Source organism: Podarcis raffonei, chromosome 11 (genome assembly GCF_027172205.1).
Source record: "Podarcis raffonei isolate rPodRaf1 chromosome 11, rPodRaf1.pri, whole genome shotgun sequence".
NCBI lineage: Eukaryota > Metazoa > Chordata > Lepidosauria > Squamata > Lacertidae > Podarcis > Podarcis raffonei.
In genome coordinates, this window is record NC_070612.1 from 45212252 (window position 1) to 45239784 (window position 27533).

General features: G+C 41.6%; 1 long non-coding RNA gene across 2 annotated transcripts; it reads right to left on the bottom strand.

The window, feature by feature from the left end:
• Nucleotides 1-1898: 1898 nt before the first annotated feature.
• On the bottom strand, nucleotides 1899-27300 carry LOC128423532 (uncharacterized). Of its 2 annotated transcripts, none has more exons than XR_008332788.1 (3): nucleotides 27246-27300; nucleotides 15599-15804; nucleotides 1899-2449 (listed from the first exon to the last, which is right to left on the bottom strand). It is a non-coding gene; the product is annotated as an uncharacterized LOC128423532 (long non-coding RNA). The 2 variants fall into 2 exon arrangements; XR_008332789.1 differs by lacking the exon at nucleotides 1899-2449 and adding an exon at nucleotides 4513-4600.
• Nucleotides 27301-27533: the final 233 nt, after the last annotated feature.

Genomic DNA, 27533 nt, shown 5'->3' on the forward strand with positions numbered 1-27533 from the left:
GGGTAGTGCTAGAGTTTCATCCTTATTGCAGATTAATTTCTGACAGTGGTGACTGCTGTCACCAGTTGCAGCAATGACAATTACAGCATTGTTAACTTTCTTGGCTGGAACTTTTTCCTCACATGCCTTGACTCATTTGAGGCCTGTTTGTCCCCCCCCCCCCAGAAGTTCTCCAAATAGATGATATCTAGCATTTTCACATGGTTTCTGTGCAAGTGCGAATGACCAGGCCTTCAGCCTTCAGCCAACCAGGTTTGGCATTGCAGCTGCTTTTCAATAGGAGTTTGGCTCACATCTGTGATGGTCCTGCACCATTTTAATTTACCCCAAATGCAATGCCTCAGCCTATATTTCTGTAACATAGAGAGAACCCAGCCTAATTGATCTATGGAATCCACACGTTTCATGATCTGTAGGCTGGAGAGATCTGTCAAGTGATTTAATTAATCTATAAGTTAGGACTTTCCGGTTTGAATAAATTAAGATAGATGGCCCGTGGCCATCACAGATGAGGGCCAAGCCCGGCTCCCACTCCAAAGCAGTACTGCCCCCTCTCAAATGTTATCCAATGGGTGCGGGGAGCGAGGAGGGTGATGAGTGGTGGTGTTGCTGCTGTAACAGCAGCAGAAGAGAAAAATCCTGCAGTCAGGGTTTGTAGTCCAACATCTGGAGGGCATAATATTTGCTACCCTTGTTCTAGTCTGACTTCAAGTTTATCTTTATGTACAGTTAAGGGTGTGCATTTGGTTTGAACAGGTACCTTTCTGACAACCCTTTGAGGTGCATTACGCTAAGAGACTGGCTGAAGGTCACCCAGTGAGCTTTCTCGGTCCCACTCTGGTCACCCTCTAAGCTCATGAGCATCCACATTTGAACCTACCTCATTGTTAGACTTTGGTATTTTCTGTTATCTGCTGTGAACCCCTTTCTGTGCCTCCCTTCTCTTTTCAGGCAAATTCCTCCCAAAATAATTCAGAGAGAGGTGGGTAAGCAAATCGCTTCCTCTGAAAATTTCAAAACTACCCTTGCAGGCATACGCACACCCCTCTGCACCTATCTGAAATTTAAATTGACCCCTTAGACACAATCCATTTGTTGTAACACAGTTAAAATGAACTTCCATAGTGAACATACGATACAATTTCAGATTTGACTGTTTGACTGAAAGTAAACCAGTATTCGTGTTTGAATGATGATACTGAAAAACAATTAATGTTGCCTTGCGTATTTCTAATGTGCATCATGTTATTGGTGCTTTGCAAATAAGAAACAGAAGCAAGGCTATAACAGATACTGGATTATCTCAGAACACCCATTAATAATTGGTATAGCAAGAATAATATGAGACAGAGAAAAATCAGAAACAGCAGCTCTGTTCAATTGATTCCAGGAAACAGCCATAACTAAAAGCTGCAATACAAATGCTTATGTCCCCCAAACCAAAAGATGTTATAAATCCTTAGAGCCTAAGATTGAATAACTCACTGGCTTTGGGAAGAATCACAAGTACTTTACAGATGTTAATGTTGCCTAGTCTGTGAAACATCCTCTGAGGGACTCCATTACCTCCCATGGTTACTTGTTCTGCTGTTAACTTATCATGAGAATAGTCGGCAGTAGAACAAATTACAAAGGGAAGCCCATCAATCAGGGATAGCTGTGATTAAAACCAAGCCTATAGAATCCCCCATTTTCAATGGTGTACTATAACTTCCTTATTTATAGTCCAATAGAGTCCAATTTCAAGCAACCACAGACATACTTATACCTGGATTCGAAAGGTGGTTAGATCTTAAATTCTAGCACCTTTTTGTAGTCAGTAAAGACTGAGTAGATCTGTGAAGAGTTTTATGAGTGTCAAAAGGATGTTCTCTCTCCTAGTTGATGACCAAACAGAGGCATAGCTTGGTACATTTATTACTGGAAGGCAACATCATCAGTCCATGGTCAGTCACAATAGATAATAAGGCTAAAAGCTCTGTCTAGGTGCTCCCTTCTGATGCACCTTACTATATTCCAAGTTTAGCTCCTCTCTCACAATGGAATGTCATTCATGATGGTGGATGGGAAAGATGGCACTTCCAAGATGGAGTCTATGGGATGCCAGCCACCATCTTTGCCACTGAAGGTGGCATGAGTTGTAAATCTGTGGAGATGATCAAAAGGATGTCCAGTCTTGGATTCAGTGCTAAGTTTTCTTTTAGATGACCATGCTGCAAATTTATTTCCCCTCCCTTCAATTTTCTCCTCCAGATCAGGCCTGCACAACATGATCCACCAAACTAATTCCATCAGACAAGTTTTGGGACCTGTCCATTGTTTGACAGCTCTCTTGTGGTGTTTATTCTTCTGTTTTGTTTCATAGCCTCCGGAAGGCCCAGTGGACTCGCAGATGCGGCACTGTGAGCTGTGCTTGGCTTCCGAGATTTCAACAAGTTGCACAGACCTGCTGAAAAACAATGCAGTTTTTAAGAAAGCTGGGCTTTAAAAGACTGGAGCCCCAAAGCTGCGAGATAGTGTCTAAATATAAATCCAAATATCTTTGATGCTTTGTCTTACATTCAGTGTAGGACAAAATAACCAGATTATGATCTAAATATTGTCATACACAATAGCTGCAGGTATGGCTATATCAATATGAATAGCAATTTTACAGCAATATATATTCACTTCCAGCTATTCTTGCCTGAACCTTATGAATAAAGGCTAACCTTGGAGCCTATCATGACAAAAGTATCTAAACAACACAGGCATTGGAAAGAGGCATAAGTACAATAGCCAGAGTTGCATTTTACATTGGAGGGAAATGGGGGGGGGGGGAGAGGCGAAATGTATTTTTGGTTTATGCACTGGGACTCTTGATGGCATATTGTGATTATTTTTCCACACTCGCACCTGATCCCAACATTTCCTCAGCAGGAGTTACGTACTCAAAAGTAGCATATAATTGAAATAACTTGTATGCTGAATGTGATGTGAATGTTTTGAGTTAAGCTAGACAGGACCAGGTGGGCAACCATTTCCATTCCTTTACTCTGATGTAGACATTAATTTTCCTTATGGTGTAGGGTTTCAGTCAAGAATGTTTATATTTTCAGCAGGTAAAGATGCCCCTCCTTCTTCAAGCTTTCAGGGAGAGGTGAGTCACAACGGGCATCGAGAGCGATCTGTTTTTGCTGTGGCTGCTTTGTAGTTTTCTATGAGGAAGTGGAGGCAATAGGAAAGATTGGCTGTGCATGCATATTTTCTCCAACCAACAGCTCCTCCATCTTGTCTTGAGCAAGTTTCCATTTCTTTGCTTTCATCTAGGGATGGGCAAATCTTTCAGTTTAAATGAGAAATCCTAGGTTGCTCCTTTTCCACAAAGGTTTCTTTTTTTAAAAAAAAATAGTTTGCAAAAATATTCAAAACATTTTGAGTGCCTTCCTCTTAATTCACTCATTTATAAGAAATTATTCCTAATGCACTTTTGCATGTTATTTACACTAATATGCAACTTTTGTGTACACTTTACCTTTGGCATGCTTTTTCGTACACAACTTTTTGGTTGGAGAACTTCATCAAAAAATTTGGTGAAGTGAGAAATTCAGATAGCTCAAGAAGTGTGAGTTATGTAGGGTTCATATTAACACAAAAACTGAATTAATTTCTCCCCCTTCCATACTCCCATTCAGTCTAAAACCTGCCCCATACTTGTTCAGCACTTCTTAGACTCAGAAAATGGAAAAAAGACAAAGATCTGCATAGGCTATTAGCATAGCTGTGACATTTCAATGGAGGCGTCCACATGGTAGGTTCATGTAGATGTTGGGAAGCATGATGGGGAATAGTTAATTTAATTTGTACAAAGAAACAAGAGCATTACCTTGCTGATATTTACCATAGATTAGCTATCATGATATCATTAGCTAACAAAAATATTGTGACTTTAGACTCACTTAGTGATTCTTCAGTTTTGTCTAGTACTACTTCAATCAACATCAAAGGTAAGTATATTTTCTTCGGTTTGAGACCTTGTAACATAGATCACTGTATCATCTTAAAGGACTTCTAAATTATGAAAGAAAACCCATCTTTCCTCTCCTTCCACCTCCCTATCCTTACTAATAAATCTGCCATGCCCTTTAAGCGATAGTACTGCTTGCACAGTTTGTTATTCAGTACAGCGTCAATATTTGACTAATTCATTGAGAAGTGTCTTTCAGAATTATTATTTCAAATTCAGGTCAAATATATCTTGTTTCCACTAAATCAAGACAAAAAAATATTTTATGTGGATATACAAAAGATTTGGTTGCAATTTTTATGGGGAATGATTGTTTTTTCCACCCATAATTTCCAGATGAGGAATCTTGAAATATCATAATAAAGTCATTACTTCCAGTCCTTATACACTGTGGAAGGACATTCAACATACATAAATTTCTGAATAAATTATTGAAATCTACTATCTGCATCATTGCGGAAATAGCAGAGTATTGTGCCGCTGATTTCTGGATTTATTGCCTTTAACGTAAGTCATCAAAAAGTTGATGAACCAAAGCAGGTCTGGGGAATCTGTGGCTGTCCAGGTATTATTGGACTGCAACTCTTATCATCCCTGAGCATTACCAAAAAAGAGGGCAGAAATAAGGCAACATATTCAAACTTTTATTAACACACAAAAACAGAATAACCAATAGAAACCATACTGATTCCCAAAAGTGATCCCCAAAGTCAACACAAGAACAATTTCATTACCCATGGGCAGCAGCGAGCTCATAGCATAACTTCACCTGGCTCCATGTTTGTTTGCTTATTACAATTGTATTCTACCTTCCCTCCAAAGATCAGAAGGGGGCGTCCATGTTTTTCTTCCTCTCCATTTTCATCCTCACATGAGGCAGGTAAGGCTGAGTGACTGACTTGCCCAAAGTCACCCAGTGAGTTTCATCCCTGAGTAGGGATTTGAAGTCTGGTATCCCAAGTCATAGCCCAACATCATCACACCACACCACACTGCTCCTTGAGCATGAATTTTAACTGAAAGGCTAAAGAGTCAGTGGTAGAGCAGATGAGGACACTGGGGCCTGCTTTAAACCATGTTCAGCAAGGTTGGGAAAGGCTTGGCTTGGCTTCCTCTTCAACCTTCTCTTGTACTTCATGCAGCTCATTGTAGCTCTTGTCGCTCATTTGTGCATATGAGCATAATATTCCTTGACTCTAAAAGCAGAGGCTAAAAGATATATTTTGACTTTCACAAATAGCAGCGAGGCATAATATATTGGTTCATTTTACACAAAAGGCTTACATCTCACTTTATAGCCCCTCAAAGTGGCTTGCAAAAGATTCTCAAAACAAAAGTCCCGTTCGAATCAAGTAGTGCAAGAACAGAAATTAGCCAATGTCCTTATGTAACCAGAATTATCCAGGTAATGTTTCCTGAACTTGACCTTGTCATCCAGCTCTGGTTTCCTACCACACAGTAGCTCCCACCAAATTCCTCTGGGGCTAGTGAGTGGGACAAAGAATCAACTGGATCTCACTCAGCTGGTGATGAAAGCAGCCACCTCTTGCTAGTAGTTGCCTGGTGGCAGTTCCAACCCAAATCCATTGAAACAAGAAAGGGAGGCTGAGAGGTTGGTTCTCACTCAGCCTGCAAGGTATCTCTATCAGGAGATGCTCTCTTGAATTGGTCCCAGCTGCTACAGCACAGAACAGATTTCTGAAATATTTCTTGCCCACAGCAAAACAATATATGCTTGGCTTTCTTAAGCACAAACGTTTCCGTGTAATGCTGCAGTCAATTTCCTTTTCGACAATTGATTTTATTATACCCTATAGTCGGGCACCTACGGTGAATTTAAAGATTATCAGCAATATGTATTCTTGGAAGCAAAAAACTCCTGCAGTCTTAGAAGCAGTTCTGCTGGCTCTTCCTGTAACTGCAGTTCAAAATTTAATATCCCCAGATTAAAGAAAGCATCTCCGTGCATTTCAAATGCTGAGAGAAGCGAAATTTTTGTAATGAACAAATAAATGATAAACATTACAATGAAGCTCATAAAAGGCCCAATATGTCTATCTACAGTGCACAGCTTAATAGAAAATTGGGCTGAACTAATTGGAATACCTTGTTCTGGAAAATCTCTCCCCCCCCCCCCATTTATATTTATGCTGGTTTTTATCCCAAAAACAACCTAGTCTATTCTCTGCCTCCATTTATACAGAGTAAGTACCTTTGAATGTGGATCAGCAGCCGAAAGACATTTGAATCCCCCTTTCCCAGCATTCAAGTAGATAAATTGCTCCACTTTAACCCCTCCATTGACAAGTAGCCATTCAAACAATGGATTTTTAGACAAGCACAGGGAGAGCTAAGACAACCACATCAATGTCCCTTTCCTTGGGCTCATGTGCAGATATCCGCATGGACAAAAGATGAAGAGCTGAATGCCAGATATAATTTGACTGCTCGGGGAAATGCATTGAGTAAGCTAAAACAGGTGATTTTACTTCTTAATTTCTTGAGTGACAAAGGGCTGATTTACACACATATTTTGCACATTAGGTGCAGACAACTGTATCCCACATGTTCAATGCTTTCAAACATACTGTGATGCACGTGCAATTAAGAAGCCAGTAGTGTGCTTCCACCTGGTGTGGCATTTTAACCAGATCCATGCTTTATGGTTGGCTGTGCATTTGTTGGTTGTTTAGTAGCACCACTTTATAAAGAATTGGCAGGATCCAGACTGTGAATGCATTGGGAGGAAGGGGGGGAATTGCCTTCCTTTGTGGCCACATGGTCTAAACAACCAGTTTCCCACATGGTTAGATCTGTGTCAGATAGTAACAGTATAGGAACCTGCAGAATTTCTGCCAACTTGAATTAAACTGGTGTAAATTGCCCCTATGATCAGGGCAGAGGGCAGGCATCTGTTGCAGCACTGTAAACCTGAACCATAGAGCAGAGGTTTCAAAACAACTCCTGAATAGCATGGAAGGAAGTATAGACAAGGCAGAAAACACATTAGTCCATGGATGTATAAGGGAGTGGGTGGCGCTGTTGTCTAAACCACTGAGCCTCTTGGGCTTGCCGACTGGAAGCTTGGCAGTTTGAATCTGCACGATGGGGTGAGCTCCTGTTGCTCTGTCCCAGCTTCTGCCAACCTAGCCAGTGCGGTGTAGTGGTTAAGAGCGGTAGTCATGTAATCTGGGTAACCGGGTTCGCGTCTCCGCTCCTCCACATGCAGCTGCTGGGTGACCTTGGGCCAGTCATACTTCTTTGAAGTCTCTCAGCCCCACTCACCTCACAGAGTGTTTGTTGTGGGGGAGGAAGGGAAAGGAGAATGTTAGCCGCTTTGAGACTCCTTAAAGGGAGTGAAAGGCGGGATATCAAATCCAAATCCAAACTCTAGCAGTTTGAAAGCACACCAGTGCAAGTAGATAAATAGGTACTGCTGCAGCGGGAAGGTAAACAGCATTTCAGTGTGCCCTGGTTTCTGTCACAGTGTTCCATTGCACCAGAAGCGGTTTAGTCATGCTGGCCACATGACCTGGAAAGCTGTATGTGGACAAATGCCTGCTCCCTCGGCCTGAAGCGAGATGAGCGCCGCAACCCCATAGCTGGCTTTGACCGAACATAACTGTCCTTTACCTTTTTACCTTAAGGGAAAAGTTTCTGCATCTACAGGTAAAAAAATTAACAAATTTTGACATTATATTGTTCTATGACCTCACTAAATGGCATATATCTGATTGTGTGACCTGGCTCCATTGAAAAATACTGGCTGCATTGAAATTCCAATGTTGTGGAATGACATTGGATGGCCTCTTGTTTTTGATCTGTTATGGCTGTTTCACACAAGAGAGAGGCAGAAAAATGAAAAAGAAGTCTCCTTTGGGACTATACATTTCCACCAGTCCTGGATCCTTCGGACACATTTGTAACCTGGGGGACCTACAAACATAAGCAGCCTCTCTCTCCTTCCACTCACTCTTATCCATTTGTTATGTCTCTTATCCTTCCAGTTTTCTCAGCCGACTCCTTTCAGTTCCCATTCTTGTGTTACAGAATAGAATTCGACGAATGCATGTTGGGTCCTAATGCCCTACTGTTTCATTATTGCCTGCCCTTCTTCCCCCACAACTGCTGACTGCCCTTTAGCAGGGATGACCTAATTATACCTCCAGACACACTGCCCAGACTTCTGCCCCGGGGAGGTCACTTTGGTGCTGCTAATGCAAACGTTTGACTTCACCCCTGGAGGCATACTCCATTGTCTCTCGAGACAGACAGATGCCAACAATGAGATTTTAAGAATAAAAATAAAACACTGTGATTTTAATAATTGCCTTCAAAAATCAAGGAGGATTCATCCACCACTCCTTATAATTTAGTCAGTAAATCAAGCATTTGTATCCTCATTTAATCCATAACATGCTGCTAGTTGCCCAGTTATTGCAGTTCATTAACAGGCAGAAGGCAAGACAAAAATGCAGGAATACATTTTGATTTTTTTTTTATTATTATTATTCTTTTGGTTCCCATTCTCCGGAACTAAATGAAAAGGGCAAAATCATCACATAACTGCCTTATTTTATAACAAATCTATCTGACAATGTTTCCACACCATTTATTACTTGATACTTTACAATTAAAAGTTTTATTTCTTCTTTTTTTGCACCCTAAAAGTCATGCAAAAGTCCTGTTATCCTAGTTTATCTGACTGGCTCAAAGACTCAAATATTTTTTAGTTGTTTGTTGATTGGTTAAAGGTACTTTTGCGACAGCCGTTAATGGCATTTCCAGAGCAGTTTACAAGAAAGAATGGAAAGTTAAAATGTAAATGCAAACTAACCATAATAAACTAAAAGGCATTAAAGTATTTAAGTTGTGCATTTTTAGGAACTGTCTAAGCCCATCTAAAAATAGGACAGAATGTATATAGTAAAAGCATTATGGGCAGTAAAGGTGAACCAAAGTCTCCTCCAAAAGCCACCCATTTATAATGCTCTCCGGTTCTAAGTGTATTGGTTAAGTGAGCAATTATTTTTCATTGTGTCCTGACAAAAGATCAGGGACTGCATAGAATCATAAGAATGGTTTACTAATGGATGATCTATGACACATTCAGGTGAACATGACATGTTAATTCCCCAGAAGGCAAAATGATCCCATAACCCAAATGGATTGGTGACACACATATTTATAAACATGTCCCCTGCTTTCATCACTTTTCATTCACTTGGATCACTTGGCTGCTCTGCTAAAGTTCAATTGATATTGTCAAGGTATTTTAATTTACTCTAAAATGGTTTCTCTGCCCACAGCTTTTTATGCTATAATGGCCCATTAAAAATTCAAAACTGAAATATGCTCCTCTACGGATTGTTACCTTCCTTCCTCTCACCCTGGTTTTTGCAATTCAGAGAGATTCATCCTCCGGACTGAACCAATACCTTTTCCTTTAGCATATATATTTTTAAAGGATATGGAAACTTTGCAGCATTAAAAATTACTGGAATTTAGGAGCAGAATTTTTACTGCCCTTCCTCTGAAAGCCTGAAAGCTGAAATTGGATAATTGCTATCACTGCACATCCTTTTTTCCCTTCTAGCTTTTGATCTTGACAAACCCTCTCCCTAATTTCCACATTAAGCACATAAAAAAGGAAGTACCCTGGTGCTTGGATTATCAGAAAATAGTTAGGGGCACCCTTAATGAAATTTACAAGCTCCCATTTTATCCAAAGCAACGCAGAAAGAGAGAGAGAGAGAGAGAGAGAGAGAGAGAGAGAGAGAGAGAGAGGAGACCTACCTACATGATCCTGACACAAAAACCATGCACAAACCCTGTGCAATAGAATGAAATATATTTAGCCCCCTCCCCCATCTCTCTCCCTCCCCCTCTCTCCCTCCTCACTTTTCAGCTTCTGCAGATTCAGGACTGTCCCTGGAAAATAAGGATACTTGGAGGGTCTGAAATCATACAGTATATATATTTTTCTACTCGGCCTACTACTTTCCCATTCTGCATAATATGAAAATTCATTCCTTGTGACCTTTGGTTGCTCATCCACACCAGCTTCTAGCTAGCTTTTGGACTCTGTTCAAAATGCTCCCTAATACTTTTTTTAAAAGGGTAAGGGTAAAGGATCCCTGGATGGTTAAGTCCAGGCAAAGGCAACTATGGGGTTGTGGTGCTCATCTTGCTTTCAGGCTGAGGAAGCCAGCGTTTGTCCACAGGCAGCTTTCCAGGTCATGTGGCCAGCATGACTAAACCGCTTCTGGCGCAATGAAACACTGTGACGGAAGCCAGAGTGCATGGAAATGCCATTTACCTTCCTGCCACAGTGGTACCTATTTATCTGCTTGCACTGGCGTGCTTTCGAATTGCTATGCCGGGACAAAGCAACTGGAGCTCATCTCATTATGTGGATTTGAACCACTGACCTTCTGATCGACAAACCCAAGAGACTCAGTGGTTTAGACCACATCGCCACCCGCATCTCTTTAGCCCTCTAAAATCTGCATCTTACTAAGTTATCACAGAAGGTATGGGGACATGGATTTCTCTTGCAATTCCGTTGTGTTTTACTCAGAGAGGACCATTGAAATTAATAGACTTCAGTTAGTCATGTCTGTTAATTTTGTTGTTGTTGTTTAGTCATTTAGTCGTGTCCAACTCTTTGTGACTCAATGGACCAGAGCATGCCAGGCACTCCTGTCTTCCACTGCCTCCCGCAATTTGGGCAAACTCATGTTGGTAGCTTCGAGCACACTACTCCAGCTATTACTAGCATTCAGCAAAGCCACAAACCACAGTTCTCTCTAGTTGCTCACAGTACAGCTGCTGAAAACTTTCAATGACTGGAATTATAATAGCCTTGTTAACAAGACTAAGCAGAAGATACTGAATGCATGGAGAAGGACAGGGAAGGACCACTGTCCCATCTTCCAGCATCTGAAAGTTCAGTCATGTAGAAGATGGAGCAAACACTCTCTTTGCTGGTCTAGAGGACATGACCTGAATGAATGGACTCAAGAAAAGTCACTGTTGCCCCTTTATCACTCTTTCATGCATTCCTGAAAAGGAATGACTATTCTTCAAGTCTGCATGAGATACCACCCAGATAGTTAGTTTCTGGGAACACAGAACAATATATCTCAATGAGAAGCCAGAGGAGACAGTCTTTTCCTTTCCTTACTACAGCATATTGGAAATTGACAGGCTGAAGGGCAGAATGGCACATTCCTAATGTGTCAACTGTGTATGAGGGATGGTAGTGGAATATGAGTTTATGGATTGAACTAGAGAAAAGGGGAATTTGCTGACCCAAACCACTTCATTGTTGAGTGTTGTGAAATTCCCTTGTCACCCATTTGTTATGCTTGTGTTTGTCGATGAAGTGCAGTGGTTTATAGCTTGCAATGAACCACACGTAAGGTTTGTTGGATTTCAGTGGAAATCAAACTACATATTTCCTTCCTATAAGATTCAGCATACCTCTACTCCAATTATTAGGGCTGTGATATGTGGAGTACAGAGAGCATTGTGGCATCTGATCAGAGAAATTAAATACCATACCCTGGACTTTAGCCCAGGCTAACTCCGCACAACTTTTAGGACTGGTTGTTGCAGTTCGCACAGGGCATTCACCATGTCCAGGATCAAGTTCCATCACTATGTTTGTTTGACATGCCTGCAAAGATTTTGACAGATCATGAGCCACTGGGAACTACCTTTACAAACCCCATGAGAGCCCAGCAACATTGGAATGAGTTGTTATTCAACTACAAAAGTATGACGTATAGGTAAGAAATTGCTGGCCCTGTTAGGGACTCCAGCTGAGCAATAAAGTCACTGTTCCCCATGATTAACTGATGATATATCAGGTGGAAGAGGACAAAGGGAGATGGTCATCTCAGGTGGCAGATCCTGGGAAGATGACAGGGCAGCTCTCTAGCCATTCCTCATGAGCCCCCTGGCCATACCCATCTGTTGGGAGGAGATACCTTTGAGTGCCACACAATCTCTGCCCTTTGCCACCTAAATTAGCATGTCTCACTTGGGCGTGGTAAATGGAGCTCTTCCGTTGCCAGTGTTGGAGTAAGATTCATCTGCCAGATGTGCTTATTTGGAATGGGGTGGGTGCCACCTTGCCCTCCACTTTGGCCAGCATAGGTCCTATCATGCCCCAGGCTGATTGAGTTGGGTTCCAGATCAAGAACGTGGGTGTTATATATTCATGTAACCTTTGAGAAAGCCACATCCTCTCTCGCCCATATCTCTCTCACAGTTTGACTGTCTCTGTGTCAACCACACACTAGACTATGTTGCAACTGGAACAATTGTTGCTGTTTTGAACACTTGGTACATCCACTTGCTTCTGGAGCCCAGGGACAGGCTGTCTGGGAACCACATGTGTATGTGTGTTACCAGAATCCACAGAGGCCATTCCTCATGAGCCCCCTGGCCATACCCATCTGTTGGGAGGATATACCTGTCTTATACTAATTGGTCCAACTACCTTGGTATTAAAGGGACGCAGGTGGTGCTGTGCGTTAAACCACAGAGCCTAGGACTTGCTGATCAGAAGGTCGGTGGTTCGAATCCCCATGACGGGGTGAGCTCCTGTAGCTCGGTCCCTGCTCCTGCCAATCTAGCAGTTCGAAAGCATGTCAAAGTGCAAGTAGATAAATAGGTACCACTCTGGTGGGAAGGTAAACGGCATTTCCATGCACTGCTCTGGTTCGCCAGAAGTGGCTTAGTCATGCTGGCCACATGACCCAGAAGCTGTACGCTGGCTCCCTTGGCCAGTAAAGCAAGATGAGTGCCACAACCCCAGAGTCGGCCACGACTGGACCTAATGGTCAGGGGTCCCTTTACTTTTACCTTTTACCTTGGTATTGTCTACACTGACTAGCAGAACCTGCAGGAGTTCCAGCCCTATCTTGAGATGTCAGGTCCTCAATCTGCAACTTTCTGCATGCAGAACAGTTGCTCTGCTCTCTTCTCCCCATAAACATGGCACCACTCTACCCTAAATGTTGTGACTGGATCTTTTACCATTGCCACTTCTCTATAGTTGAATCCAATAATAATTCTCTACCATCAAGTTCATCCATTTCATATATAATGTAGTTACTTATAAGAAAATGACTATAATACAGGTTTGCCTGCCCACCTTGGTTGTAGGTCCTATAACTGATTCCAGCTACAAAAGCTGAGACTGCTGAACAGCCTCTTGGGTCTTGTTTGGGTTTCGTTTTTTTATTTGGGAGGGTTTGTTGCTCTAATTGATATTAATTTTTGTAACTTTATTTTTAGATCTTAGTATGATTTATGTGACAATTGTTCAATTTGGCTGTGTACTTTGTAATGTGTTTTATTTATTGTTTATGGCTACTTTTGTTATATTTGTAATTAGGTAATGTTTTCATGTTGTAAGCCTCCTTGAGCATGGTTTGAACTATGAGAAGGTGTCCTGAAAATAAAAGGATATATGTGTATATGTTAAATGAGAAATAAACAACAACAAAAAATCAGTGGTGGTGGCAAGCTTCAATTAAAATCCTTAAGTCACATGGGGCTAACGTTTAAGCATTTTCTGAAAGAAATGGTTGGTTTGCACTAAGAAGGTACTGTTTATTTCAGCCTGCACAGTCACCCTTCATGTGGTTTTCAAAACTGGCCTCAGTTGCTGAATGGGTTATTCTTCCACCATTCATAAAGCAACATTGAATTCTGCATTCTTCCTTGAACTCTGGAACCCAGACTTGGCTAGAGACATCACTCAAACGACAATGCTGAGCGAATCTGAAAGGTTTTGAGTTTGATTCTAATTGCTGTGTGCAAAACTGGAACTCATACTGACAATGTGACAAAGCAAATGTGTCACTTCCCGTGCAATATTTACATTAAGTAAATACAAGCTTTTCATTTACGGAACTAATCTGCACATGCTCCCCACCGTGCTGTTTCGTGCCCAGTAACATCTTTGAAAGGATTGGGAGGCAACGTACTGTACTGGAAGGCTCAAAAATCTGCTATATTGCTTTGGGGGAAAAGAAGGAAATTGTTGATGTGACCCTTGCTTAGGGCCTTTGCAGATGATTAAAAATGTGGTGTTCTGCTATTTGCATTAGTGCAGCTCCACTTTCTAGAGGGAGCTGTGGCCCTTCTGCAAGGGTAAGCCACGAAGTTCTTTCTAACCCTCCAATTGTACCTATTTTCCAAGGACAGTCCCAGATTTACAGAAGCCATCCCAGTTTCTGATTTAATACCAGAATCTCCTGCTTTTCCTTAGGCCATCCCTATCTTCACATGAGAAATATTGGAGTGGAAACCTCTATTGTTATCAGAGAAGTGTTGGAGGGTATGAAATATGATGTCCCTATTTTCACCGGAGAAATGTTGGAGGGTATGCTATTTGGGGTGTTGTGAGAAGGAGATATGCATTCTAGAACCACGGTAGGGAAAGATATGGCATTCAAAGAGCAAGGTTATTCTTATTCTTAATTAAGTAGCCACTATGTGGTTGGGATGCGGGTGGCGCTGTGGGTTAAACCACAGAGCCTAGGACTTGCCGATCAGAAGGTTGGCGGTTCGAATCCCTATGATGGGGTTAGCTCCCGTTGCTCAGTCCCAGCTCCAGCCAACCTAGCAGTTTGAAAGCACGTCAAAGTGCAAGTAGATAAATGGGTACCGCTCCGGCGGGAAGGTAAATGGTGTTTCCGTGCGCTGCTCTGGTTCGCCAGAAGCGCCTTAGTCATGCCGGCCACATGACCCGGAAGCTGTACACCGGCTCCCTCAGCCAATAAAGTGAGATGAGCGCCGCAACCCCAGAGTCGGCCACGACTGGACCTAATGGTCAGGGGTCCCTTTACCTTTACTTTATGTAGTTGGGCAATGCAACTGTAATTGTGATTTTAACATTTGCTCTGTATTGCAAGCCACCTTGTAATAAATACTGATGTCATAGAAAGAACCTAAGTAAATAAATACAAGGGCAGCCTTGGTGGCTACAACTTCTGATTGTTATAAAAAACAAAAACCCTGATGAGCTATGCTTTTCTTTGGATGTGTATTTGTAGGCATATGGTGTGTGTATATCCAGCTTATATCCAGTGATGTCTATGCTACCCATATATAACAAAATATGAGTAAGAGTGTACAAAGGATTGGAGAGTTTGGGGTTGAAGACGGAATGGTGTAACAGGAATCTTCAATCTCATCATAAAGAGGTGATATTCTTCATCGCTATGTCTTCTCCTACAACTTACATTTCAACCAGAACCTACAATCACAATAGATACCCTAACTAAGGGGAATATTGCATTTCTCTAACAAAATATGGCAGCCCGGACATTGGGATACATGACCAGTCTTCCCAGAAGAAGAAAAACTACTTGAAGATGTCTGTGTTGCTCATCTCAAACTAGCAGTAACAATTAGGCTTGTATAGCATATGGGGAGGATCTTCAGTATCTTGGGATACTGAACAGAACAATGTAAAGGGGGTCTTCAGTTTCATCTTTCATCTACCAAAGGAGGAGGCTGGGCATGTGAGGGGCATATGAGGAAAACATGAGGAATTATAAAATCATTTACCTCTTTATCTAGCAGTATGCTCCGTTTCCTTTTTCTGGAAGATAAATCTTTCAGAAATGTTGCTACCAAACGTGTCAACCACATCTGTCAGAAGATGCACTGCCGAGATGTGTAAATGAGATCTCTCTTTCATTTCTATGGTAACCTCTCTGTGTGAATAGAATTCATAGACTCCAAATATCTTGGCTGGTCTTTTGTAGGCTGATCTGCCAACAAAAAGGTGTGGAAACAATAATGCAAGATGTGCAAAATGTAGCAAATGGAATGTGTCAGTCAAAAGTAGCTAATCGTCTAAAATTTACATCTATTCTCCAAGTTGTGAACAAAAGAATAATGAAGCTTCAAGCTTACATAAGAAGCTTAACTCTTGAGGAACCTTGACAGATTTGGTTAAAATTCAGATTATATATATATATATATATATATATATATATATATATATATGGTGAGATAAAAAGAGTGATTTGTATCTCAGCGGGAGGAACATTTTAAGAATGGTCTCCGGAGCATCTGTTATCTCTGGCTAGCTCACAGGTTCTATACACGAAATGGTTGCAATATATTACAAGGCGCTATAAAAATAGGTATGCATGCCAATAGCACAAATCCCTTTGCCTAAAAAAATGTGCCTGTTTGTCTTATGTGGAGAACATTGCTATAGTTAATATGACACACAGGAAGATAATACTAATAATGAATTATCTTAAAATACCACACTTTTTGCTTTCTAAACATTCAAGATGGGCCTCAGAACCCCAGCAGTGAACCCAACCACTACTGAAGTTCAATATTTTGCACCTTCTCACTAAATTAAGTGTGTTTGTGCTGTAATTAAACTACAAAGCAGTGATGGAGCTAGTGCTGTACCAAATCACAGCCTCCAGTTTTTCAGAACTTTTCCTGAAAGCCTCTTTCTCAAAGTGCTTAATAATTTCTTTCTAATTTTGGTGGGTTCAGATTCCAGCTTACCTTATGGCTATGGGTGGTATATGTGCTTTACCTTCCGTCAAACACTTCGCTGGCAACATAAACTTCTTTTGGTGGCTTACAATAAATACAGTCTAAAACCATTACTGAAAATGCAAGATTAAGAACGTGCACTTTTAGGGGATTGTCAAGGGGGTTTTGGAGAATTTAGGAAGGAGGGGAGGCGAAGAGAGGAAGAAAGAAGAGCTCTTTCCATAGCCACATATCCTGGGTTTAGTCGACAAAAACAGATAGTATGATAGTTGCCCATTCAACCTTCTCTGAGCTATAGCAACAGTAAGAGAGACAGCAGCTTTATCATGTTATAGCGTTTGCACTAGTTAATGAAGCATCATCGCAAGCTATCAGTATAAGTGACAAAGCTAGCCCTGGGATATTAGGGTTTCTCTCATGTCGTTTCCTTCTTGCTCTGTAAGTTTTACAAAACGACTAGTGAAAAGTCTGTGAAATGTCTTGGGTACATCAACTGGTGTGAAGGGAGGCCCCCAGGCCCTTTCCCCATCACTCCTGTTTCATTTTCTCCAGGAGTCTTCTCTCCCACTAAATCTGTATTTCTTCTACCCCATGTCTGGATGCAGGACTGGCTTAGCAGGAATCCATTAAAAGAATAAAAAAATAAACACATCCCTTCCATACTGGGCAAACATTTCTGCCACAGCAGATCTAGGGAGTTGTGAGCTTCTTTCATACTACGAATGGGAAATATGTTTGGTTAAGTTCACATTTAAATGCTAATTTACTTAATTTGCACAGGGCTCATCCGGACTTCCATTTGTGCAGTGGTTTGTAGGCACAGATCCTGGTAGATCCAAGCACAGATCCAGGTAGAAGCAGGGGTTTTTTTTGGGGGGGGGTGTTTTGCCCCATTGAGAAAACCCACTGCTGAATCGGAACAAATGTCAATGTACCTAGTTTTAGTATTTGTTCCATTTCAGCACCCAAAGCATGGACCTGTGCCTACGTATTGCAACACTAATGGAAGTGTGGATGAGGCCATTCCTGAAACAATATGCAACCGGAAAGCGAAATTTTGCAGTGCAGTACTCCAGCCAGGAGTACAAAATGCACTTACTAGGCTAAAATGTGCATTTAAATGAATACATTTCTGAAAGTAACATACAAAATGCATTACGGTGGTACCTCGGGTTAAGTACTTAATTCGTTCCGGAGGTCCATTCTTAACCTGAAACTGTTCTTAACCTGAAGCACCACTTTAGCTAATGGGGCCTCCTGCTGCCGCTGCGCTGCCGCTGCACGATTTCTGTTCTCATCCTGAAGCAAAGTTCTTAACCCGAAGTACTATTTCTGGGTTAGCAGAGTCTGTAACCTGAAGCGTATGTAACCCGAGGTACCACGGTACATTCATTGAAGCCCCTTGCTCAAACATGTAAAAAAACCAAAATGTATTAAGCCGTATATATCAGGATAAATTTGCACTAAAACACTGATCAATTTCACAATGATTTTATTTTATTTTATAAAAAGTCGCAAAACTGACCTGGAAATGTGTAGAAGGAAAAATGAAAGAAACCAAGGTGTCTGCTTTGACCATGTCTACTTCACATACCCACAACTATGCAAACCCAGTTTCCTGTCTCATGATTTGCACTCCAACTGGTTTCCATAAGCCCCTGATCCCATTGCAACTGGGACTGTTCCCAACATGCCCTGGTCCATGCACATCTTTGCTTCTATGTTCCATACATCCCTCCCTTCACCCCATTTCCTTCCCCTTCCCTTTTTCTCATGGCTTGCATCTTCCCCCTCCACCATCTCTTCTGGATTCCACTCCCGCCACCCCACCCCACCCCAAAAAAATCACACAAAACTTCTGCTCTTCCCTTAGAGACACTGGCTTTACCTTTCAAGGATCAGGAGGTGTGGTTCATTTCATGAAGGCAGATACCAGCGGGAAGGGGGGGAGTGTGAACCAGCGATCAGAAACATGAAAATAAAGTATAGCAATGGAATGATTCAGATTTCCCTAATACCAGATGCTGAAATAAACATTCTGTCTCACCTTCCAGTCCTCTTACCAATAATCAGCTTACAGAACACAGCTTAGCTCTTTCCCGTCAGTGGGTTTCTCTCCACCTTTTTCTCCAACATCATTATTTTTATATGGCAATTTTGAGATAAATGTTAAAGATATATAATCCTGGGGTGAGAAAATTCATAAGCATGGAAAATAGCTCTGAATGAAGATGTAGACGCTAACACAATGAATAAGAAACCAGAACAATAGCATTGCATTGCTGGCTTTCTCACAGAGATGCTTTGGGATTAAATATGTGTGATGTACCCAGATAAAACTTCAGCAACTAATAACAGAATCTAGCTCCATTGTATCCTGCTGTAAAGGAGGAAACAAATGTTTGTTTGTTTGTTTGTTTGTTTGTTTGTTTGTTTGTTTGTTTTGCAACAGTAGGGCTTTCTGGGGCCCGTTGCACAACAATGTTTACAGGATGAAATAACTGAAAAAGCCTACCCAAGAATTTACACACACATACAGGGCACAGAACTACTGGGTGTTTAATGCTCCAGACATAGAAACGAAGGCCTGAAGTTGCACCCCCTGGGCATATACAATGGGAGCTGAGCCCATGGCACAGACTTGAACTGCTGACCTTACGATCGTCAAGCCCAAAAGGCTAGGTGGTTTAGTCATGTGGTTTAGTTATGTGGGTACACATAACTGACACACAACAAAGTGGCAGTTAAATTTCGGGCTGGCGGTTGAAAAGAATAGTGGAGTCAGGTAAAAGGGATTATTTTACTTTACTGATGTTGTAAATGATGGCACTGAACGTGAGTCAAGAACAAAGAAAGTGGTTTTCTCTCTTCCCATATAATCCTTGCAACAAACCTGTGAGGTAAGTTTGATTTGGAAATGGTGACTGCCCCCCCCCAAGGTCACCAAGTAAATGAAGTGATCTATCTGATATATCTACAATGAGCTATAGAAAAGTAGGGCTTTCCTTTAGTAGTTGTTCTCATTATTAATATTAGCTGACCCTTTGCCTCTTGCTGAATTAGCTGAGTTTTGTCCCATTGATTTGCACTTTATTATGTGCCATATTAATTGTGCTCCCCTCCCCTATTGACTGTTGCCTTACTACCTGTCAGAACTTTGCCTTTTATCTGTCTATTTACTGCTATCTTATTATGCACCCCTCTTTTATCTACCCTACTCTTTATGGTTGCTTTTCATCAGCATTGCTAGTTCTCTTGCCTTTCCATATATTGATCGCCTCTCTGAATCCCTGATTCTACTTTCTTCCTGTATTTATGCCATTCTTCTCTATGTTCATACTGTTAGGGCTGCTTTGTTAAGCTGATGGCTTGCTAATAGTCAAGGATGACCAGTTGATATGTCCCTAATAGGGGCTAATGGTTAGAATAGTTTCCTGTCTGAATGGACTATTTACCCGCAGGATGGGATCTGAGAACAGAGATATGTGCAGAAAGACCTGCTTCCTATATTACAGGCCTTTTTCCATCAGGCCTGGGAAGACAAGGCCCTGACTGATGGGCAGACTCCAGCCACATAAGCTGAGGCTGCTGAACAGACTCTTGGATTGGGGTGTTATTTGGGGGCAGGGGCTGTTGCTCCTTTTGCCGTTTTTTTTTTTAAATCTATTTTTTAGATCTTGGTGTGATTTATGTGGAAATTGTTCAATTTGGTTCTGTGTTTTTTAATGTTTTATTTATTGTTGCTAACTACTTTTGTTGTGTTGAAGTTGCATATTTTTTCATGTTGTAATATTATTAATAATAACCCTAAGAATTTTATTATTTATACCTCACCCATCTGTTTGGGTTGCCCCAGCCACTCTGGGTGGCTTTTAACACATATAAAAACCACCTTGAGCATGGTTTGAACTGTGGAAAGGGGGCATACATATAAAATTATATCTGTATGTATGCATTAGAGAAGAGGGGGAGAAAAAGTATGTGAAAGAGAGCAGGGGAGCTGAAATGTTTTAGCTAAATGCACCTAGTTGGCCACTGTGATAACAGGATAGGCAGAGTTTTTCAACCTTTTGGAGTGCACGGCTTCCTTGACCAACTACATTCATTCTACGGTACCACTGTGTGGCTCAGGAGCCCAGTTATGTCACCCCTTGCCTGCAGAGCTGGCAGCCTCACCTTTTTTAAAATCACCCTCCCTTTTGGAGTGTACCCTCAGCCTCCTCTCCTCTCCCCTCTCCTTGGGAGTCCTCCGGGCAGCTGCTGCCAGTGCCCTTGGCCTCTGAGCTTGCCTCCACCCCACCCCAAAAAGAGATGCCTCCTCCCCCCCCCCCCAGGATTAAGGCTTTCTGGGAAATGATATATAATGAATTGAAAAAGGTATTTAAATACACCTTTGAAAAAGGTATTTAAATACACCTTTGTGAAGAAACCAGAGGCCTTTCTCTTGGGCATGGTTGGCCAATTGGTATGTATGCTACAACAGCAGCAAGAATACTCATCGCAAAGTACTGGAAGACGCAAGATCTACCCACTCTGGAAGAATGGCAGATGAAACTGATTGACTGTATGGGATTGGCAGAAATGACGAGCAGAATCCGTGACCAGGTAGAAGAGTCGGCAGAAGAAGATTGGAAAAAAATTAAGGACTATTTACAGAAATATTGTAAAATTAAGGAATGTTGATGGTGTTGGATTGAAACTGAGTGGTTTCTAGCTGTAAGGTTATAAATGAATATAGATGGGAAAAAAGGGTTTGAAAAATAAGGTAATAATATAAGCTGTAATGCTTTAAATGAAGGATTTGCTGAACAAATAATTTCAATTGGAATACAAGGAGGAGAAGTATGGGGAGGTCTGAGAAATTTGTTATGGAAAAGTACATTTTATGAACTATATGCCTTTTTTAATGTTTTTGTTTGTTTTGTTTTTGTTTGTTTGTTTAAAAAATTGGAAAATTTAATAAATATTTTTTTAAAAAAGAGAGAGATGCCTCCTCCCAACTGCCCTACCGGGGCCTGGGACTTCTCTGTCCATTCCCAACAGCAAGGCCTGGCAGACTGGCTGCCTGGGCTCCCTCACCCACTTGCTTGCTTACTCCAAGGCCACCTCAGCTCCTGGCAACCAGCACCCCCTGGCCAGCCCCAGAGGCACCATTTGCCTGCAGAGCTTGTAGCTGGAGCGTCTGCAACAAACAGCTGTGCAACCCTTTGGGAGGCAGAGATGCAAGATGGCATCAGAGGAGGGAAGGAAAGAGGGACAGAGTCCAGTGTTACCTGTGGCACCCCTGACCATCATTCAAGGCACCCCAGGGTGCCATGGCACACTGGTTGAAAAGCACTGGGATAAGGAGTTGACTAGACAAGAAGTAGCTGAGGTGGGCGGGTATTTCTGTGTGTACTTTGGGAAATATAAGGCAAGATTGTGTATAATGAGATCAGGGGTTCTCCAACTGTGGTTCATTCAGGTAGTCTGTGGTGGCAACTCCTCAGAGAAATATCAGCTCTGCCAGAGACAGGGAACTCTGATCATGCAGGGTTCTGTATTTCAGGGTTAGGTGGCATGCAAATACAGGCTCTGCAGATATTCTTCCAAATGTATGGCCTGTTAGAGATGCAAAACCAATAGACAATAGACACTGTCCCACTTTCCTCTCTACACAGTTAGAGCAAATGTCACAGTGATAGCACTTCATGTACATAAGGCTCACTGGGTGCCCTTGGGTCAAACACTGTTTCCCAGCCAAAATTACCTCATAGCTTTGTTGTGAGAATTATATGGGGAGGAGAGAACCACATATGAGACCTTGAGCATCACCATCAGAAACCGCCATTGATGCCACCCAACTTCTAGAAGAAAAGATGCGTTGCTCTTTGGGGCCTGTGGAAATCCACTGCACCTTCAGCAAAGACTGGATTATGTCCAGTGCTGATATGGTTTAAATTAATACCCTGAGAATCTAGCCTACCTTTTTCTCTTTGATTTCCATTAGTGGCTTCTTTGTGAATTCAGCAACAATTCAGCTTTTATCACTTATGCTTTCAACAACCCAGCATTGCTTCCTTGGTGGTTTAAAAATCCATCTAAGTCTTTGTTTCTTCCTCCTTTCCTCAAGCTTCTTGCCTGATCATTTTTTACCATGTGGGTTTTTGTGTGTGTGGCTTCTTTTACCCTTGGCTTCAAACTTCCTTCTGCTCACAAGTGCCAGACAAGTTATTTCCCACCCCATTTCCTATCTAGTTTTCAAAACACTTATTTCCTCTACTTCCAAAATACTCCATCAGAGACAAAAAGATCTTTGTACTGATTTGAAGATTCATCTGATCTACCAGATGCACCCTTTTAACAGAATATAAAACACATGGACCAAACCCTGAATAAGCACAGTAGTCCACTGAGAAAATAAGACGAGCCCTGCTGGATCAAGACCCACCTAGTCCAACATCCTGTTCTTACAGTGGCCAACCACATGCCCATAGGAAGCCCACGAGCATAACCTAGTGCAACAGCACTCACCCCACCTGTGGTTCTCAGTAACTGTTATTTAGAGGCATATTGTCTCCAAATGTGGAGATAGAACATAGCCATCATGGTTGGTAGCCACTGAATCATCATCCATCATCCATGAATTTGTCTAGGGTACCATAATTACACCTTACATGGTGTAAAGAAGTGCTCTCTTTTGTCCATAAATAAATTCATGACAATTATCTATAAGCATCTGCATACTATCCCTTGCTTTTTCCTGTAGGACTAATTGCAGTCATTAACAGTCATTAACAGTAGTCAACAGAAACAAAATAAAAAAAAATCCTTCCCGTAGCACCTTAGAGATCAATTAAGTTTGTTATTGGTCTGAGCTTTCATGTGCATGCACACATGAAAACTTAGTAAAAGGTAAAGGGGCCCCTGACTATTAGGTCCAGTTGTGACCGACTCTGGGGTTGCGGCGCTCATCTCGCTGTATTGGCTGAGGAAACCGGCGTACAACTTCCAGGTCATGTGGCCAGCATGACTAAGCCGCTTCTGGCGAACCAGAGTAGCACACGGAAACGCCGTTTACCTTCCCTATTTATCTACTTGCACTTGGATGTGCCTTCAAACTGCTAGGTTGGCAGGAGCAGGGACCGAGCAACAGGCGCTCACCCCTTCACGGGGATTCGAACCACCGACCTTCTGATTGGCAATTCCTAGGCTCTGTGGTTTAACCCACAGCGCCACCCGCATGCCAATAACAAACTTAGTTGGTCTCTAAGGTGCTACTGGAAGGAATTATTTTATTTTGTTTCAACTACGGCAGACCAGCATGGCTACCTACCTATAAGTAGTCAACAGGTTTACCATACCCATTGAGCCAATCACCCATCTCCTCCTACCCTTCTGAGAAATACCCCACCCCACCCTCCCACTATATATAAGGGTCTGGTGACTTCTGCTTCATTGTACCTGAAGAAGTGTGCATGCACACAAAAGCTTATACCAGAACAAACTCAGTTGGTCTATAAGGTGCTACTGGACAATTTTTATTTTTTATTTCAACAATTATCTATAAGGTGCACTTTAACATGCAAAGGTCCTCTATAGTAATATGTACTTGCCTTCATTTTCAGTCAGACCATAATGGGATGCAAGTCTATGCATGTCATTACAGGACTAGGAAAAATGTTGTGTGACTAGAAAAAAAATCACCTGAAGAGAGAAGGTATAATAATGAATCAGTCTGGTATAGTGAATAAAGTTTGGGCTATTGACAGGCAGCTGCTTCAGGAACTCTGCACTCCTTTCTTACATTTCTTTAAATCAGACAGCCCTTGAAATAGAGGGCTTTAAAGCAGGACACATGGCCACTCCTGGAATACTTCAAATGCATTTCTTCCTTTTAGTAGCCTCTTTGTTCAGCAAGCATGTTCAAATTAGAAAGCATATTTCACAAAGCTGATGCTTTTAGTGATCTGATAACATTTATAAGTAATTAATTGTGAGGAAAACTTTCCTCTCAAATAAAATGGTCAGGACATTTTCCTATGCATTCATAGCCAAAATCTGCTTAAGGGTTGCTTTCATGTCATTTTTATTATATTTTACAATAATTTTGAGTCAGGACTTTCCACACAACATATGGGCCTTTTCATTTGGTTACCAGAATATTAACCTAATATGATCCATTTTAGTTTATTATTTTCACCAATATATCCATTTTTTCTGCACACTTTATCCTAGTATATGTGTTTTCGTAAACATTGCTTGGCTGGCAAACTGCGTAGCAAAATTCAGTTAAGCACGAATTTTGAAGGATGGTTGTGCTTCAGTTCTCATCTTGTTTTGGAAGGTACAAATTTGGTAGGTCTGGCTCCAGATGAGACCTGAAGTGAATTTCTCCCCTACCACTAACTGTGAATAAAAATAATAATAAGTCATTATTATTATATAATAAGTCATTATTATTATTTATTAAATTTGTATACTGCCTTTCTTCCTTAGATCTCAGGTCAGTTCACAACATAAAAATATGATATAACAATAATAATAATACAGTGGTACCTTGGGTTAAGTACTTAATTCGTTCCGGAGGTCCGTTCTTAACCTGAAACTGTTCTTAACCTGAAGCACCACTTTAGCTAATGGGGCCTCCTGCTGCTGCTGCACCGCCAGAGCACAATTTCTGTTCTCATCCTGAAGCAAAGTTCTTAACCCGAGGTAGTATTTCTGGGTTAGCGGAGTCTGTAACCTGAAGCGTATGTAACCCGAGGTACCACTGTAATAATACATAATTCAAATAAAAAGAAAACTAAGAATTTCCTCTCCCACAACACGTTTAAAAGGCTGTTGGGTGTTAATCAGCCAAAGGTCCAGTTGAAGAGGAACATTAGCACCTAAAGATATATATTGAAGGCACCAGGTGAACCTCTTTGGGGAGAGCATTCCACAAACTGGGAGCCACTGCAGAAAACACCCGTTCTCATGTTGCCATCTTCTGGACCTCCCATGGAGGAGGCACATGAAGAAGGGCTTCAGGTGATAATTTTGGGGCCCAGGTAGATTCATATGAAAAGAGGGAGGGGATTGTACTTGCCTGCCTCATACCCAACTTTCATATGTAATCTAAACCTGTAAATAGGCCCCACTCTTCCTTTATAAAAGACGGCATGGGTCTTGTTGCTGCATGAATTATGATGTCAAGTTCCACACAAAACACTAATTGTTTGTCTAAAACCAATGCAGCTTTTTGTTTCTATGATTATCACATGGAATGGAAACAGTTCGGGAGGGAGGGAGGACCCAAATGGCAGCTGATCTCTCTGCTGAGCCAATGGAATACATCTCACTATCTAATCTTTGCATCTCTACAGCCAAGCAGAATGGCACATGCAAGTCTATGGACGTGATTCAGAGATATCGGTACTCAAAGTAATGTGCACACAGATCATTGGATCATGAACCTACTATTGCCCTTTTCAGTCTTATCCAGGATACAGCTCCCTGTGCAAGTCCCCCTGAAAACAATGAGTCCTAAGCTGCTGGACTGTGGAAACTTCAGAGGCATTGCCTGCAATCTTCAGGTGTTATTACTGTTTTCTTGCCACCCTTTCAGGATGAGATCCACATATAGCTGAATCCCACAATGGGATGATTTAAGAAATGCCAACTACGCAGTCTGATTAGAGTAGGGCAGCTAACCTGCAGTCCATGGGCCACCTAACTGCAAAGAGATTTTTTGTGACCTTCATATCACCATTTTAAATCATGAGTTCCTAGTCTCCAGAATCAACCTTACTGCATAATCCTTACCACCTTGATTCAGAACTAAGCACTCTTGATTTCAATGTGATTTACTTAGAACTGTAGCCGTGTTGGTCCACAACAAATCTAGTGTTCGCCTACTTCATCCCTTGGTTCAGAGCTGGGGAACCTGTTAGGGAACTCTAACTTTCATCAACCCCAACCAACATGGCCAGTGGCTGGTTTGCTAGGAGCTGGAGTCCAGCAATATCTAGGGAGTCACAGGTTTCCCACACCTATCCAGTTCCTCCATAAGACCTCCATACACTTTTAATGGCTTTTTCAAATACCCCCCTACTATTTGGCCAACTGTTCTAAAATCAATATAAAACAATGTTTCACTCTTTCTTCATTACAAATTTGCTCCCACACTGCTCACTTTCCTCAACCTGATGTGTGATTTGATATAACTGGCTCCTTACAACCATGGGGTAAAATCATATTATAATGGGAAAATAAAGTCACCTACTGCTACCCTCAGGTTCATATTTACTGCCAGTGCCCTCCTGTGGCAACAATGGTGGATTTATTGACAGCAGGCATTCAGAACCTCCCACCCCACCCCAAAAATCTCTTAAGGAGAGATAATTGGCACAGATGCTAAAAAGTGTCACAGAGAAAGCTTGGGCTAAACTTTCTCCAGTTGCAAGGGCTTGAATGCATTGAAACAAGGCACAATTTAGGGGAAAGCTGTCTACATATAAAGACAAAGGACAGGGCTCTCTCTTTCAATGTGGCATAGTCAAAGTCTCATAAGGCTTAGCCTTAGTCTTAATCCCCTTCAGCTGAAAACTTCCTTGGCTAAAGGCTCATCTGCCAGCACTCTGTCAGTCCAGCTACTTCTCATGTCAAGCAGTGATGAGCAATTTACTGACACATTAATCCTGTATCACTCCTGCACCAGACTGACCTTTGGCCGAGTTTCAAGAGAATTAGATGTGATATATCCACTACTCAGGACTACCTGAGAGAGAGAGAGAGAAAGAGAGAAAGAGAGAGAAAGAAGCCAAATAAACTATAAAGCATTCAAAAGGATTGTGGCCTTTGTCAAGATCAAAAGAAATGTAAGTATCATCACTTTTCATTCACAAGAAGCAGCTTATTTTTAATACAAAAGCAGCACAAAGCTTATTAACGAAGGAAAAAAATAAAGCCCTTTCAATAACGTTGAGACAAATATGTTCCAAAAGATTCACAG